Source organism: Lactuca virosa, chromosome 3 (assembly GCF_052849685.1).
Source record: "Lactuca virosa cultivar CGN04683 chromosome 3, Lactuca_virosa_CGN04683_v6, whole genome shotgun sequence".
Classification (NCBI taxonomy): Eukaryota; Viridiplantae; Streptophyta; class Magnoliopsida; order Asterales; family Asteraceae; genus Lactuca; species Lactuca virosa.
The window spans coordinates 264,370,053-264,383,657 of record NC_136428.1 but is presented as its reverse complement, the minus strand read 5'-3'; positions in this window follow the sequence as shown (position 1 = coordinate 264,383,657).

Genomic DNA, 13,605 nt, shown 5'->3' with positions numbered 1-13,605 from the left:
TTCAAATGATGAAAAATTTATCGATTCATACGAAAAATGTACCTGACCCTAGAACTGCAAGCATAAGCCACTCTGTGTCTTCAAGATTATCTGCAACAAAATACTAAAAAAACATAAGAATCAAAATATTTTTGTTGTTTTGAGTTTTCGAAAATAAAGACAGAACAAAAGAAAATCATTTTGTATTTTTGAATTTTCGAAAATAAATGACAAAACAAACGAAAATCTTTTTGGATTTATGAATTTTCGAAAATTAAATGACAAAACAAACGAAAATCTTTTTGGATTTTTGAATTTTCGAAAATTTAATGACAAAACAAACGAAAATCTTTTTGGATTTTTGAATTTTCGAAAATTAAATGACAAAACAAACGAAAATCTTTTTGGATTTTTGAATTTTCGAAAATGAAACAGTACTTGTTGCAAAAATACGAAATTTTATCATCCCCTTATAAGTGACAAATGTATGAATTCGAAGGGGTCGAAGCGTTGTCTATGAACAGTAACCTCTGAATCAACCCTTAAAATAAGTGACAAATTTACGAATTCGAAGGGGTCGAAGCATTGACTATGAACAGTAACCTCTGAATGCTGACGGATATTGCTTTGTCTTTCATTTAGCGCCTCTGAATCAGTCCTTATCATGCATCATTCTTCTTTTTCGCATGGAACAGAATTTCCATCAGTCATTCCAAGTCCCTCTATAATTCTCAAAAGAGATTTTTCATCTAAAGGTTTCGTGAAAATATCAGCTAACTGATCAGTTGTTTTCACGAAATGTACTTCAATATTCCCATCCTCCACGTGATCCTTGATGAAATGATAACGAAGTGCTATATGTTTAGTCTTCGAATGCTGCACAGGATTATGACAAATTCTTATTGCACTTTGAGAATCACAATATAATGGAATCTTTTTCATATTTATTGCATAATCACGCAATTGACTTTGGATCAATATTATTTGTGAAGTGCAAGCAGCAGCAGCCACATATTCTGCTTCAACTGTTGAAATTGATACACATGTTTGCTTTTTCGACTGCCAGCTCACCAATTTGCCATCAAGAAATTGACATCCACCACTTGTGCTCTTTCGATCAAGATTACAACCACCCAGGTCTGCATCCGAATATGCTTGTACAAAAAACCCAGTGTTCGAAGGATACCACAATCCTAACGAAATTGTTCCTTTAAGATAACGAAATATATTCTTCACAGCAGTAAGATGTGGTTCTCGTGGATTTGACTGATACCTAGCACAATTACATACAGAAAACATGATATCAGGTCTACTTGCAGTAAGATAAAGTAATGAACCAATCATGCTCCTGTAAAGAGTTAGGTCAACTGCAGGTTTATCTAACGAAGGTGTCAACTTTATGCCAGTTGCCATTGGAACTCGTAACTTTGTGCTATTCGTCAATCCAAACTTTTCAAGCAGATTCTTCGTATATTTCTCCTGATTAATAAAAATCCCTTCTCTGTTTTGACGAATATTCAAACCAAGAAAATTATTGATTTTTCCCATCATGCTCATTTCGAACTTACTTTTCATCAAATCTTCGAATTCTCTAGATAAAGCAGGGTCAGTTGAGCCAAAAATAATATCATCAACATAAATTTGAACAAGCATTAGATGATTCCCAACTTTCTTTCGAAATAATGTGGGATCAACAGATCATTGTTTAAATTTAGATTATTTCAAAAATGAAGTAAGAGTTGCATACGATGCTCGTGGTGCTTGTTTCAAACCATAAACTGCCTTATCTAAAATATAAACATGATTTGGAAATTCTTCGTTAATAAAACCCGGGGGCTGTTCCACGTAAACAGTTTCTTCAAGCTCTCCATTTAGAAATGCACACTTCACGTCCATTTGATAAACATCAAAATCTTTGTGAGCTGCATAAGCCAGAAATATACGAACCGCCTCGAGTCTTGCGACAGGGGCAAAAGTTTCTTCATAGTCGATTCCTTCTTGTTGTGAATAACCTTTAACAACAAGTATGGCTTTGTTTCGAACAATATTTCCATATTTGTCGGTTTTATTTTTGAAAATCCATTTTAACCCGACAATCGAAACATTTTCAGGTTTAGGAATTAATCTCCAAACCTTGTTTCGTTCAGATTCAGACAATTCAGATTGCATTGCAACAACCCAATCTGAGTGTTCCATTGCAATCTTAACTATTTTTGGTTCAATTTTAGATATAAAAACATTGAACATACAAAATTCTTGATGAGTATTCAATACATCATTCTTTGCGCGAATTTGAGCTCTTGTTAAAACTCCCTCTTGTGGATTCCCAATTACTTGATCCTTCGGATGATCTCTTGTCCACTTTTCCATTGGCGGATATGCTGGATCAAATTCCAAAGATGCATCTTCGTATATATCTTCATTTTCTGAACCTGCAATCGAACAAACATCATCTAAATCATCATTATTCTCAATGTTTTCTAAATGCTCCCCCTCAACATTAGCATTCACTCTTCCATTCTCCCCCTCGAAAGAATGCTCTTCCTCAACTAGAGTATTCGAATCCAATTGCTCCCCCTCCACTGGATTGTTTTGCATACTTTCGCTTTTCTCTGGAGAAGTTGATGTTGAATCATCAGTAAGCTTTGTGAGTTCAGAGATATGATTATCATTTGCATGTATTTCAGCATTAACAACATGATCTGAAATTCCAAAAATTAAATCATAATCAACATCTAATGTTTGTGAGGATTCAGATTCATCTTGTGTTTTTGTCAGAATAGGATGATTTTCAAACCGTGATGTTGTTTGTTTAATGTAGTAATAATCAAATGTAAGATTAAAAGTTTCTTCAACTCTTCGTGTTCTTTTGTTCAACACACGATATGCGACTGAATTATTCGAATATCCCAAGAAAATCCCTTCATCTGCTTTAGCTTGAAATTTCGTAAGATTATCCTTGAGATTCATAATGAAGCATCTGCATCCGAAAACATGAAAAAATTTGACGTTAGGTTTTCGATTGTTGAGAATTTCATATGGAGTAATGTTAAAACGGCGATGAATGAAAGATCTGTTTTGAGTGAAACATGCGGTGGATACGGCTTCAGCCTAAAGGTATTGTGGAAGATTCGCATATGCCAACATAGTCCTTGCCGCTTCACATAGAGACCTATTTCTTCGTTCAACAACATCATTTTGTTGTGGTGTGTATGGAGATGAAAAATTATGCGAAATTCCTTTGTCCACCAAAACTGAATCAAGAACATTGTTCTTAAATTCAGTTCCATGATCACTCTTAATTTTTCGAACAATCTTCTTCAATGTTGTTTCCATATTTTTCATAAAGTCAATCATGATTTGTGCAACTTCGGATTTAAGCCTGAGAAAATAAACCCACGTAAATCTGGAAAAATCATCAACAATAACTAAAATGTATCGTTTCTTGTTGAGAGTTGAAACAGTCGAAGGACCACACAAATCAATATGTAAAAGCTCCAGAGGTGCGACAATTTTCAAATCTATTATAATTGGATGACCTTGTTTATGTTGCTTGCCAACTTCACAAGCTGCACATAAAGAATCATTGTCAAATTTAAGTACAGGTAAACCTCTTACCAGATCTTGTACCACAAGCTTATTGATGTTTCGAAAATTGAGATGAGAAAGTCTTCGATGCCATAACCAACTTAAGTCTGTTGTTGCTTTCGAATGAAGACATATAGCAGGTTTCCCTACTATCGGATTGATATCCAAAGTGAACATGTCACCTTTCCTTTTGGATTTTAGTAACACTTCTTTTGTGTTGACATTCGAAATAACACTTCCTTCTTCGTTAAAAAGAACTTGATTGCTAGTGCCCACATCAAGTTGAGAAACACTTATCAAGTTATGTTGAAGACCTTCAACATACGCCACACGATTCATTGTGAATTGTCCATTCGTGATCTTCCCATATCCTTTGACTTGACATTTTTTATTGTTCCCACACGATTCATTGTGAATTGTCCATTCGAAAATCACGTAAATTCTCCTTCTTCCCAGTCATGTGACGAGAGCAACCACTATCGATGTACCACTTGTTATCATATTGCTCGTCATATAGTACCTACATTCAAAGGAAAAATTTAGATACCCAAGGCTTTTTGGTTCCTTGGAAATTAGATTTCAATTTCGAATGCAATGAAGAACTTTTAACCCAATCACAAACTTTTGTTTTGAGACTATCAATTAAGTTTACATCTTCATTTAAAAGAACCGAAACATAAGTTTTTGATGGTTTTGAATGTTCACTGACATTACCCTTCGAATTCTGAGTTTGTGAATGAACATTCTTTGCTTTTATTACTGGTTTCCAAGCTTTGAATGAAATGTTCGAAACCTTAGACGATGAACTGCTATTTGATGAATTATTCATATACTTTTCATATGCTTCCTGAATTTGCTCCTTTGAAAATGTATTTGACTGATACATCTTTCCTTTGCCTTCAAGCCAATGATCAATGTTCTTCCTTGACGCTATTCCTTTTTCTCGTGAAGTTTTCATAGTTTCTTTCTTCGTTTGATTTGGAAAATTTGGCTTTTTAGGAACAAAATCAACTTTTGGATTTGTTATAAAAGATTTAGCATATGATGTATCAACTGTTGATTTAAAATGTTGACGTTGAAAGAATTTTTGATTTGGATTTGAGTTATTTGAAAATTTTCTTGGAATATTAGTTTCTGAAACTTTCGAACACCTTGGTTGATTATTCACTTCAGACTTTGAGTGATTTGATTGAGATGAATGTTGAGGTTTTGTTGAAAAAGATGAATTTTTAGCTTTGAAAACATTTTTGGGTGATTGTGATTCAGACATCTTTTAAGACTCAACATTTTGCCAAAATATTTTCTTTCTTGCTTGTCTTTTTGAAATGTTGTTTTCCTTCGAAAATTTGTCAATTTGATCTTTGAATTCCTTGGAGTTTAATTTGACAACTTTTTCACATTCCTTTTCAACTTGTTTTGAAATCTCTTTTCAATTTTTGATTTTTCAACCCATTTTCTTTGTGGTTTTTTACGTTGGAAAACATACGGATTCTTTGTTAAGTTGTTTTCAACTGTGCTTTGATTTGCGAAAAAGCCTTCATCAGTTGTTTTTGAATTATCCTCTTCAACTAACTTCTTTAATTCTGGTTTGATTTTCTCAACATTTCCAGTAGTTACGAAAACTTGATTTGGAAAAATGACATCATCTGTACATTTGAAATTTGGATAAACCACTGTATTCGTTTTAAGATAGTGTTTACCTTTTTCATTCATCACATTTTCGAACTTTTGTGTATCACCATACACCTGATCAACCACTATTCGTGGATTTTCTTCTTCCTTTGAAGATTTCTTTTCCTTTGAAAATTTCTCTTCATCTTCATCATCACTATCATCAGTTTGACTGTCTTTGATATCCACGAAGTTCACATCACTAACTTTCGAAGTTGAGGGTATATCAGTTTCATTTTCAACCATCAAATCCTTAATTTTTTCTTTCCCTTTAGATGTTGATGCAACATTAATAACAGACAACTGAGAACAATCAACATCTTCAAGTTCACTAATCACTAATATTGTCAGAATTATCTTCAATATCAGCAAAATTAGATTGAGAATCAAATGTTGAATTCTCAGTCTTTTTCAAAATTTGAATTTGTTCAGTTTTAGTCAAAGTATTATTCACGATGTTAACTAATTCATTTGCATCAAGACATTCATCAATTTTGACAATTCCATATTTATATCTATCTTCAGGAACTTTGTCAAAATCAGCTATTAATTGCTCACAATCATACGAAATATTATCTACCTTATCTCTTTCGAATACTAGAAAAGGTAGTAATTTTCTATGTTGCTCTTTACTTATGTCACTTGAATGATGTAAATCAGTTAATTTGCCATAAAGTCTTTTCGCAGAATTACAGTAAATGTTTCTTTGTGCTAGCAATAGTTTGACATCACTCGTTAAAGTATCTCTATCACACATAATGTTTGTAATTTGTAATTCCAAACATTCAATTTTGCTTATTTTCAAGTCTAATCTCTTTTTGGTCTCTAAAAACTCCATGGACAATTTGTTGGCCTCATTACTAGCAGACACAACAATTGAATCAAAATAAGTAACCGTTTCATCAAAAGATATTAGTTCAGAATCATAAGCATGAGTAGGAATATTAAAAGATTCGAGAATTTTACGTACCTTTCTTGTCATTGATGATTTATCAGCCGCTTTGGATACGAAGCATCGTCCCCTCACTTCGAATTCCTCATCATCTGAGTCCTCCTCCATTTTCGCATACAACGCTCCATGTGTCGGATTTCGCATTTCTTTATCATCTGATCCAGATGACCAGATTTGATAAGTTCCATCTTCATCCTCATGCTCACCCTTTGCAACCAATGACAAATTCTTTGCTTTAGCACGAACCACCTCAAGCTTCTCTGCATAGTATGCCTCATCTTTGACTTTATTCTTCCTCTCATCCTTCTTTCGAAGCATACAGTCATTTGCAAGATGATTCGCACCGTTGCAATAATGACAATCTATTCCAACATCACCTTTCAGCTTCTTCTCACCCTTTCCTTCAGCTATCTTCGAATCTTGCTTCTCAACTTTCTTTTTCTCCTCAACAACATTTTTACTCACACAACTTCCTTTCACCTCAGCAAGCTTAGTCTTCGAATTGAACGGCTTTTTGAAAAATTTCTTAACACGATTATTCGAGTAAAATGCTATTGCTTCATCATCCGAATTCATGATGAATCCTTCTTCTTTCTCATAATCACCATTTTCAACTTCTTTCTCCGAAATCTTTGACACAAGAGCTAATGGACCTCCCAAATTCAGCTTCGATTCCTCAACAATTTCATTTACCTCAATTTCGTGTGTTTTCAACTGATTGTACAAATCATTGAGAGTTGATGTATCAAAACTTTGTTGATTCTTCACCATCATACTCACACTTCTCCACTCTTTTCGAAGCCCTATTACAAAGATGAGATTGAATTCCATTGAAGTCCTAGTAATTCCATAGCGATTGCAACGATAGATTAACTCGTTCAGACGATCATAGTAAACTTCAATTGTTTCTCCTTCTTTTTGTTTGAAATCTTTCAGTTCAACCAAACACTGTTTGACTGAATTGATTTTTGTTTTCTCACTTCCTTGAAACTTATCTTTCAGATTGTTCCATACCTCCTTTGCAGTTGTACAACTTCTAACATAATTGTACACAACTGGAGGTAAAGCACCTCACAGTTCCCTCATACACCTCTTCTCCAGTTTCTTCAGACGATCAGATTGATTATCAACTCCAGAATTTGTAGAAGATTATCCAATTGGTTGAACATTCACTGGAACATTGACATTTCCAGTGATACATGACCATAATTCTTCATCCAGACCATTCAGATAATCCTGCATACGATCAGCCCACTGATCATAGTATTCAGGGATTAGCATTGGAATTTTGGTTGATGAACCTAACAGATGAGAAAACGAGGTCATCGAATTGAGATTGAAACTCGCCATTGTTGTACGGAAGATGATTTTGAGAAGTTTGAAAACATTTGAGAATTTGAAAACAAACTAGATGAATCGAATCGAATTGATGAGAATAACACTCGATTCAACAATTCAAATGCAAAATCGAATCATAGACTAAGATCTAGACAATTTTTCACTTTCAAAAAGTGCGGAAACTTTTGAATCAAAAAGTTGATTCAAAAACCTTTTGAACAGCGTGAAAATCAGATCAGAGATATGATTCCTGCTCTGATACCAATTGATGAACCAATGAATCGAGTATTGAATTAATCAGAGTATGAATTCAAGTATGAATGCAATATTGAACACCAGATGTAAATATGATCTTGTTTCAGCTTGATTTACGCTTTCGAATGTTTACAGAGAAAATAGACAGGTCTGTAAAAACTCTTATCTAACTCTAGTAAATAACCCCTATTTATAGGGAACCGAAAGCGTACAAAAAATATACTAAGGCATTGACTCTAAAGCTTCGAATAAAAGCGCCCTAGTAAAATACATTACAAAACATTCGAAGAGTACAAAATATATTTCGACTAATTACAACAATTCGACCCTTACATAATCTATGTGATTATCCCAACAATCGTGGATCCATCCAAAAGACTGACGGACCCCGACGATGATGTGGTAACAACCATCGTCACTATTATCGAAGATCCTGATCCTCAAATTCCTCATCAGGATCCTAGCATCAAGGATCCTTCCCCAACCTCAAGATCCTAAATTCAACCCATTGTGGAATATCTCTAAAATGGTACCATCCCGAAAGAAGTAAAAACTGACAACGTTTTGTGATGATCCAAGGTAATCTATACAGGAAATCCATGGCAGGTCCATACCTAGATGCCTAGAAGATCACGAGGCTGCGGAAGTCCTAAATGACATACATGAAGGAGATTGCGGTAACCACACCGAGGGCAGATCCTTGTGGTCCAAGGTGTTGAGGACGGGATACTACTGGCCAACCATGAAGAACGATTCCTTCTTGTATGCTCAAAGATGTGATTCTTTTCAAAGACATAGCAACATCCTACACCAACCAGCGGAACTTTTTCATCCTATCATCTCCCCTTGGTCATTTATGAAGTTGGGGATGGATATAGTAGGAAAATTACCTAAGGCATCATGAGGAAAAGTCTTAATGTTGGCAATGACAGACTATTTCTCGAAGTGGATCGAGGGCGAGGCTTTTGAGAAAGTAAGAGATAATGAGGTGGTATCATTTATCAAACGTAATATCCTGAATAGGTTTAGGATCCCTGCCGAAATTATATGTGACAATGGATCCCAATTCATAAGCAAGAGGACTAGGGACTTTTGCACAAGTCAAGGAATCAAAATGATAATGTCCACCCCTGTTCACCCTAAAGCCAATGGTCAAGCAAAATATAGCAACAAAATCATAGTCAATAACTTGAAGAAAAGGCTAGATGAAAAGAAAGGAAGATGGGCAGAAGAACTTCCTTTTGTCCAATGGGCAGATAGGACCACTTCTAAAGTAGCCACATGCCAAACTCCATTTTCTTTGGTCTTTGGAGCAGAAGCGATGATCCCCACCGAAGTGGAGATCCCAAATAGAATATATCTATTTCAAGATCAAGAGAAAAATGACAGGATCCTAGTTTAGGATCTTGATACTATCGATGAACTCAGGGATCTTGCCAAGATCTGCATCGCTGCCCATCAACAAAGAGTCACCGTAGCATACAACAAAAATATCAAACTCAGAAGATTACAGATAGTAGACTTGGTCTTAAGGAAAGCATTCCAAAAGACCAAGGATCCCAGTGCAGGTAAATTGGCAACTAAATGGGAAGGACCATATCTCATAGATTCTGAATCAGGAAAGGGGGCATATTGGCTAGCTACCTTAGATGGAAATTTCTTGCCAAGATACTGGAATGCTATACATCTTAAAGCTTATTTCATATAAGTAAGATTAGTCATTTTCCAACAAACTCAAGGTACACATATTGTTTACCTTTTACACTTTATTTTCATTGTTATTATTATTCACTCTCCTGGAAACCATCACTAACTTAAGCATCGGAGGGGTGTTAGACAAGCTAACGCCCACCCCAAGCTTATGTTTTCTATGAGTAGGAACATAAGGATCCTGATACATAAGGATCCTGACACACGAGGATCCCAAAACTCGAAGATCCAAGGATCTTGATATTTAAGGATCCTGGCACTTAAAAGTCCCGATAGCTACAATATTCTATGACTCTTAACGATTGCAATACATAATTATCCTAGTAACTACTAATAGAGAGTGAGCATCTCTCCTATGAATAAGGGTACTTAACCCCCTCTATAGTTTGAAGATTTAATTATCTATTTCATATGAGTTAAAGCTTCTACACCTCGCTTGGATGCACGATATCTAACTATGGGATGTAAATAAGGGGATCATTTCACACTGCAGTGACTTGACAACCCTTTTATTTCTGAACATAAGTTAAGATCCTAAGGTTTAAATCTAAGGACAATAACATTTACATGTTATATGAAGTTGGGATCTTCCTTAGAAAACCCATAAGGTTTATAACATTGACATGTTATCTCAAGTTGGCATCTCCCCCAGAAAATTTTCTAAGGTTTATTACATTGACATGTTATCATATGAATTGGGATTTTCCCCAGTAATTTACCGAAATTTGTAACATTAACATGTTACTTTGAATTAGAATTTCCCCACTAATTTACTAAAGATTGTAACACTAACGTGTCACACCCCAAAACCGGAACGGCGGAAACGTTCTGGGATGGAGGACGTCATGTTTAGTATCACAAGTCATGCATCATAGTAAGCAAAGTAATAAATAACCATTTCATTAGAAAGAAAGTGTTTACAAAGTATGTGATTCACATAATATAGAATACATAGCAAATAACAAAAAGAGATGAAGCTATACTGCTCCATCTTCTGAATCCCAGAGCGCATACCTGTCTACTGGTCTCCTGAGAATACAAGTTATTTTGAAAGAGTAGATCAGAATTTAAGCTAGTGAGTTCATAAAATTTTAGTGATGTAATGTAAGCTGTAAGAAAGTTGTAGTAAGTTGTAATTTCTATTTAGAAAAGTTTGCCTGTTCCTCTAGAAATACCTATATTTCCTGTTTTGATGAAAGATGAGTAAAAATGAATCTACAATCCTTTCTATGAGTATTGAATGGATACAAGTTATACAGAACCTAGAGTAAACAAACAATCGGTTGTGTGAATCTGCCCTAAGCCCACAACCAAACAAGGAATAGGAAATGAGGCGAAAGACACACATCCCATTGTTTGTTAGATCATTGTTGCATATAACCCTGACGTATTCACTTGGTACTCACGGAGTTAACTGTATTAGTTCCTTTATATTTGATGAAAAGATTCTTTAAGAAAACCCTTATTTCTTTTAATAAAAATGGTAACCACAGTGGTTCCTTCTATAAGCACTTAGTTTATACTAGCTATATATAATCTAATATCGAGCAATTAGTTAATTGTGTGAATCTGCCCTAAACCCACAACCAAACAAGGAACATGGAATGAGGCGGAAAGCACACATCCAACTACCTATCGGATATTGATTATATATAACCATGATGTATAAACCGAGGTATTATAGAATTAATCACCTAAGGTCCTTTAAGTTATACTGGTTTAATAAAATGGATTAAACCCTTTACTGGTAATTTCTAGTTTTGTAAACCAAAAGTTCTTATTTGACAAGTATGTTTTGTACTATAAAGCGGTGCATTGAATTAGTGTCCTAAGGCCTGAACCATACATGGTACCCCCTATGATTACTTGGTGTATATGGAATATATACATAGGTAAGGTCGGATAGATAGTAGGTTGGGTGAACCTGCTCTAAGCCCACAACCAAACAAGGAACAGGAAATGAAGCGGAAAGCACACATCCTACTATCTGTCGGATCTGATTAATATATATTCCTGAATACATACACTAAGGAATCATATAGTTAGCATTATAGGCCCCCTTTCTACTGAATGTACTAGACTCGACTGTTTTGTTTGTCATTTGTAAAATGAAAGTTTTCCCTAGTTTATAACTATCTTGACTCGAAAATAGTTTGCATTAACTTTCAAGTGGAACTGTCACGAAATGAAAGTAATGGGAAAATGTAAGTACACGGTTGTCTTTTGAATTGACAACCTGAAGTACTGATTACCTTAATACATCTTTGTTTTATTAAGGTCATAATGTGATGGATAGTACCCATACTATACGCTCTCCATGCAAGAGATTATGGGGACCAAACGCGACTTCCGCAAACAAATTGCTAGGCCGTGTAAATTCACATTAAAGTTATATGACCATGTATACCCAATTTTACTATCACCTTTTGTTTAAAACAATGAGTTAGTGATTCATTGGTATAATTAGATCATGTAGTGTTCTTATTCTATAGCATCTTAGTATGTTCGTTCTGTTATAGTATCTTAGTATGTTCTCTTTATATAGTGTATAGTATGTCTCTCTGATGTATTGTATCTACCTCCCTATTTCTCTTTATAGTATGATCTCTATGTTATCGTGTATTGTATCTACCTCCCTGCTTCTGTGACACCCAAATTTTTGCAAAAATTTTAAACTTTTAAAACGCATCTTAAATTAAATTAAAACAACTGAAATAGTCATAACATAATCCATCAACTTAATAATCATATAAAATAAGTGCGGAAGTAATAATAATAATAATAAGATCCCAACAAAAATAACTAGTAGCGATGTCCCGGTGCTCCATGTCAAGCCTTAGCCTCTTTAATCTTAACACCTGAAAAGTTATAAGGGAAACCGTAAGCACAAAGCTTAGTGAATTCAAACACAGACATTGTACTAACATTCATATTTACTAACCCTAATCCATTTTCCATTTATAATTATATGATAAGGGCAAAGAACGAATCAATGCCTATAATACAAGAAGGACTTGTAGGTTTGAACCGCACCGGGAAGATCCCGTATCATTTGGCCCTAATCACCGCACCTCATGATGAATATTACGTTGGTGATATTACCTACCCACCGCACCGGTAAGACCGTATCCTTTGGTGGTGTCCCCATATCCATAATTAGTTACATACAGTGCACACGTACGAATTAAAACAATGGTTATATAGCATGCCTTTATAATAAATTCAAATAATCACACACGAGCTAACTAGCAAACGCAAACATCAATACAACGGTGTGAGAGAACTCACCTTGAGTGAGTAGTAAGGATATCTAACAATCAAATAATGCTACCAAGCTTGAGAAAACTTCAAAACCTCACCTAAGAAGGACTAAAGGTTAGAAAGGAGAAGTAATGAAGCTATGAGTTGAGAAAAGAGTAATCACAGCAAGGTCTCTAAAACAGACCTGCTGTTCAAAACGGATTTACTCTAAAATATAAAACAGAAACATAGCTTTAACAAACTTTTATAGGAAACTATGATTGTTCAGGATTCCAGAACTATAAAGAACTCCTTCTAACTCCAAAAGATGAATTAAATATGAATTTTACAAAATGGTGTATCACTTCTGTCTCCAACAATACAGTAAAGTGATGTTGGCCAATTCTACCCAACTTGTGAGTAGAATTCGTCCAAACCAAAATTCAGAGAAGTAAAGGATATACAAATGAAAGTCTCAGAGTTAGAATTGAATGAAAAGCATCTCCCAAGATCCGGATATAAAATTCACATTGTGGACAATCACAACACTAGTAAAAGCTGGTGACTGCCCACTGATCTGGAGTGTGGATCCATTATAACCAATTTATAATTGGAAACAACACCTTATCTACTCCAGATCTTAAATTCATAATATAATGAACATATAGAAACTTGGAATCACTCTGGATCCTTTCCCAAGACTTAGAAATGATGAAAACAAAATGACATATCAGAACAGACCCGGATCAGACCTAACAGCAAAGATGTCATTCTTCCCCATAGATAAAGTCCTTATCAGTGAGGTTGGCCTGCTTAAGCAAGTTAGCCAAACTCAATTTGTGAACTTTGGGAACTGGTTTGGGGTCCGTTTG